Genomic DNA, 5,777 nt, shown 5'->3' with positions numbered 1-5,777 from the left:
GGAAGAGGTAACTATGGGGAGGAAGTGGGAGGGGAGCTGTTGCATTGTGGTAAATTGTAGTCAATGTCATGAGACAAAATGTATGTGAACTGTTGTATGGAAAGTGAATTTGCTTTTTAAATTTTCAACCAAAACACAATAAAAATAAATAAATAAACAGGAAGCAGAGTAATGCTCAGATTTTGAAGTGTTTGGAGTCTGAAAAAAAAAAAAAAGATTGCAGTGCAGGTTGGGACACCAGAGAAAAGTAGATGAAACTCTTTTTTTTAGCTTCTCTTCAGAGTTCAGGATTGAACTGATGGGCACTTTAACAAAGACAAATATGTTAAAAAAAAAAACAAAAACAAAGAAACAAACAAACAAACAATCTTTCCATAGCTCCTATACACACACACATAAAGTAGTTTCTCATGAGAGAAAAGAACTAAGTTTCTCACGAGAGAAAAAGTTCTCCCTGGAACCCTAGCCCATGAAAAACCACCCCCCTTCCTATTATCCACCCCCTTCCCAAGAATTCTGTTGTCAAATAAGTTTAGAAACCACTGCATCCACAGATGTACTGCCTTATGTAATCACAATACACCTCAGCCTGTAAAGGGCTCTCAGAAGCTTTATGTTGAAGAAGCGCATTTACTCCCTAACACCCACACTTATTTGACTGTAAGGAAGTTTTATTTTGTTTTGTTTTTTAGTTTTTATTGTGATTTGGGTGAAAGTTTACAGAGCAAATTCATTTTTCATGCAGCACTTCATACACATTTTGTTTCATGACATTGACTGCAGTTCCCCACAATGTAACAGCTCTCTTCCCACTTCCTCCCTGTAGTAACCTCTTTCCTGTGTCCTTCTTGTGCATTCCTGCCCCCTGAGCTGTCTCCTCCGTGTGCAAACCCTGCCCTTCTGTTCTCCAAGAATTGATCGCTCCAAGGAGGGTATCTAACTGATACTGTAAGTATTCACCCTATATGCCTGTCTATTGTTTGCCTGGAAGCCACAAGAGTGAGTTGAGTTCCAGACCTGAAGGGTAACTAGGGGCCATAGTCTCAGGGGTCTCACCAGGCTTCACCAGACAACTAAAGCTGGTCTTTTTTTTTTTTTTTTTTTTTAATGACTGAGTTGTGTTCCACATGATTCTCCCACTCTCTCTAGGATCTCTTGTGTAAGAAAGGTTGTTGTGAGTGGTATCTCTTACCCACAATATACACTTTCTGAATTACTGCACTAGTAGGTTTTTGATGAGAAAATGGTCAGAGGTACTGGACACTATGGCTGGAATTAAAATACTAGGAATGGGCTAATTGTGATACTTTCCTGATAGGAGATTATCCATGTAAAGACTTAGACCACTGCTTTATACATAATGGTAACTACTGTTATAAGTATAATCATGATAATTATAATTCAACAAATATTTATTGAACAATTCTAGTATGCTGGGCTTTGTTAGGTGTTCAGGAATCAGATTAGATAGAAATTAGATATAGCTTATACCTAATTTACCCCTTTATTGCCCTGAAGAAACATTTTTTATAATACACACAGCTTTATTAAATAAGCTTTACATTAATTAGAGTCCAAAATAAACAGTTTTTGAGTATTAAATTACCCAAATTTGAAGAGCCCAGTCCTCACTTTCATTTGCTCATTAGAACTGAGATTGCGGGCATTATTTTCAAATAGAGACAATACTGGGAGAATTGGTATGGCAAAAGATGTTCAAATTCGGAGGTACTAGAAAAGATTTAGCTTGCGTCAGTGAGTGCATCAGTGTTCATTGGGCTTGGGTTAGATACAGGAAAAAGTCAGGCCTGGAGTCTGGTGGACATGGGAATGGAAAGGGGCCAGGAAAGGAGGAGACTGGTCTGAGACCTGAGCGCTTGTATCAGCAGAGGTGAAGGCCTTTACTGCAACTAAAATGAGAGGCAGGACTCAAGCAAATGCAGAGTCAAAGAGGATAGGGGATATGTTGACAAGAGAAGAAAGCAGACTTTGACCCAGATGGTCTGGTTTAGCCTTTAGCTGTGTGCTTTGGGTAAGTTGCATAAGCTTCTGAAGCCTAGTTTCCTGAACTGTGAGCTGGAGGTTAAAGCCAAACAGTTGCTAAGAGCTTTCCCAGTTCTGATGGGAAGGCATTCTTGCCTTTCTCTTTACCTGACATCATTTCAATTCCAGAACAGACTCAGATCCTGTAAGATGGGACTTGGTCATCACTGCTCAGGAATCTGAGTTTCAACCCTGTCTCCAGCTATCTGACCCCAGCCTGCTTCTAGTCGTGGAGTCTGGGAGCCCTGAGACAGGGGTTGGTGGGGAAGTCAGTCTTTGAAGTCAGTCGACAGCAACACCTCTGCCACTTGCAAGGAAAGGAAGCCAAGACATTATGAATGCTCTGTATGGTTTAGTTTCTTTGTGCATAAAACAACAGCATGTCTAGGAGGTCATCACACATGTATACATACAGCTGTACCCACTTATTCTCCATATGCCTTATTCTCCAGGAGCCCTGTCCAGGGATACTTATGTTAGGGTCCCAACACATGGGGGATTTTTTTGTTGTTGTTGTTTTAATTTTATTTTGATTTGGGTGAAGATTTACAGAGTAAATTCACTTTTCATACAGCAGTTCACATAATATACCTTGTCTCATGTCATTGACCAAAATTTACAATGCAACAGCTCCCCTCCCATTTCCTTCCCATAGTTACCTCTTCCCAGTGTCCATCCCTCCATACTCTTCTGCGCCCTGAGCTGTCTCCCTGTGCATAAGCAGCCCTTCCTTCTCCCATGACTGTTCTCTCCAGGGTGTGTGTCTACTTGAGGTAAATGTTTAATTCACATGCCTGTACTTTGTTTAGCTGGAAACCACAGGTGTGGCTTCAATTCCAGACCTTCAGGGCAGCTAGGGGCCATAGTCTCAGTGGTTCCACCAGGCTCTATTGGACCAGCAAACCTGGTCCATGGGGGATGTTTTAATATCACAATACCTCAATTCAGGCTAGCCACTTTTCAGGGAATGAGTAGTCACCTAATTAGACAGCTCAAGTCTAGCCCTTGGGAACCTCATCCCCTCCCCTGTGAAAAGAAGGTAGCAAAATCCAGTGCCTGAGGCTGCAGGGACGATGACCACAGGGGATAATGCAAGTAAAGTGCCTAGCACAGCACCTGGCCCACAGGAGGCCCTGGAACAGAGTTGGCTGCCAGTGCTGTGACTATAGCTTGTAGACCTCACCTGTTTCACACAGAGCATATGAGCCTGCTGGTGGCCTCTTCCAGTCCCAGACACAGGGAAGCAGTCACACCTAAGTGGATTCACTGCCAGGTGAGTCAGGTGAGGAGAAACAGGGATGGTTTTCCTTGTACAAGGAGAGGGCGGGACCAGATGCCACTGCCCACTTCCTCCTGACACAGGTGTGACTCAGACCAGGGAAAGGTCAGACAGGTGAAGCAGTTTTAGCTGCAGAGCTAGGAGAGGTGCAGTACATGGGATTAGGCTTCTGGGGTGTTGGAAATATAGGTACCAAGTCTTGGCCTGAGAAGGTCTGAGAAGGTGATGAGAAGGAAAAGTGTGTGGCAGCCACAGCTCCAAAGGATCAGGCTGGAGCTGTGCTCACTCAAGATGGACTTTGCAGGTGGCTGGCCTGTTTGTTTCTCTCTCTTTTCCCCTTTTCCCCTTTATTTTTCCTTCTGCAAGCACTGAATGAATACCAACTCCATAGAATGCCAAAGCCCAGCATTAGAAATAAGTAACTGATGACTTTGCAATATGTACCCGGCCTTGTGCTAAACACTTTATGTTCCTTCTTGTTTAAGGCCTACAACCAGCCCAGGCTGTGGGTACCCCTATTATTCCTACTGTACAGATGAGCAAACTAAGGAACAGAACATTAAGTAGCTTGCCTGAGTTCCCACACCCTGGGTTTATATGACTTCAGAGAGGAAGGTGCTGTTCAGGCCCTCAAGAAGTAGATATTAAGAAAGGCACAGGTGGAGAAATGCTCTATTGAGGAGGAAAGGTTTCCTAGATCAGGGGTGACATTCAGTCTGGGGCTTGGCAGAATAATAGGAGAAGCCTGATGGTCAAAACAGGGAGAGTGTCCAAGGGAATGGGGCAGGGGCAGTAAAAGTAAAAACAAAACAAAACTGAATTACCTAATTTACCTTCCATGTTCTTCCAACACTTCCAGCTGCCCACTCCACATATGTACAGTATTTGTGGCTCCCAACCACCCAGTGGTCCCAAGTCTACCTTTTGGCACACTGTTTTCAACTCATTCCTCAAGTACCCTAAGGTGGGAACCTCCCTTACTTTTTCATCAATCATGTTAGTCAATGTATGAAAATTTCAGAATGTTTAAAGCATTTTTTTCAGTATCAAAAAAATATTCTTAGGGCAAATCTGCCTCACAGAATCAGAGTACAGACTCTGGGCTCAACCAAGCTGAATTCAGATCCCAGTTCTGCCACTCATCAGCTGTGTGACCAATAGTGAGTTTCTTGCCCTCTCTAAATCTCAGTTTTCACATTGATAAATTGATGCCACAGTTAATCCCAGAGCATGGATGTGAGGATCAGGTGGATCCTGCACACAAATAAAATGATAGACTCAATGCCTGCCACATAATCTGCCTCTGGACTCTCACCCAAAAGATTCTAATTTGAACTGGTTCATAAAGGTTTGAACTCCTGCTACGAATTTGCATTTCCAATGAAATATAATCTACATTTTAATAAGATCCCCAGGTGATTCTTACATATCCCCAAGTGACTCTTATACTAGGTGATGCTTATGTGTTTATAAGAATCACCTGGGGATCTTGTTACACTGTAGTTTCTGATTCAATATTTCTGGGATGGAAATGGAAATTCCCAGCAGAGGTCAAACCGGAATGAAGCAGTTCAAAGCTCCACTCTAAGTGAACACAGGTAAGATCTCCAAGCCCATATCTCATACTCACAGTTGTGAATAAAGTTAGAGACACACGTGCTGGTCGTCTCAGACACAGTCCTCCCAGGGAACAGAAGGGCTCAGCTTTGCAGGCCACACATTCAGCCTTTCTTGAGGAACTAGGGTCCGTACAGCCTAGGGGCTAGTGCATACTGTCCCTATGCACAAGCAACTGATGTACAAACCTGAAGTCCGTTTGTTCACACTGGAAAAGGATGCTTGTTCTAGTGTTATCCCAGCAGGCCTGGACAAACATTGATACTTTCTCCCTCTCTGTTCACCCTTTTATACCCTGCAAACAGCCTGCCTCCTTACTTCAATACACGTGGTTGAACTGCAACCTTCATTAGCTGGATTCCAATACTGAGGATACACCCCAAGTCCTGAACTGGTGGCAAGTCCTAGACAAAAGACTACACTTTAATTAGGAGCCACTCAGCTCATTGCTTGGACCTGAGTACTTCCCAAGTTACCTCCCCAACACCTTGACAAGCCAATTTGGAGGATGAGGTCCTCTGCCGATTGCTTCCTTCACCCAGCTATGTTGTTTCTCATGAATTTCACTCCCAAGGAACGGGGTGGCTTTATTGCCAAATTCTACCCTAATAGGCACTGCCCATTTACTGACCAAAGAATAGATGGGCAACTAACTGCGTGTCAGGCCCTGTGCTAAGTGCAATGTTATTATTTTATTTTTATTGTGATTTGGGTGAAAGTTTACAGAGCAAATTCACTTTCCATACAGCATTTCACATACACTTTGTCTCATGACATTGACTACAATTTACCACAATGCAACAGCTCCCCTCCCACTTCCTTCCAATAGTTACCTCTT

Source organism: Orycteropus afer, unplaced genomic scaffold (genome assembly GCF_000298275.1).
Source record: "Orycteropus afer afer isolate SDZICR_OR568_19922 unplaced genomic scaffold, OryAfe1.0 scaffold00032, whole genome shotgun sequence".
Classification (NCBI taxonomy): Eukaryota; Metazoa; Chordata; class Mammalia; order Tubulidentata; family Orycteropodidae; genus Orycteropus; species Orycteropus afer.
This window is presented reverse-complemented; position numbering follows the sequence as displayed.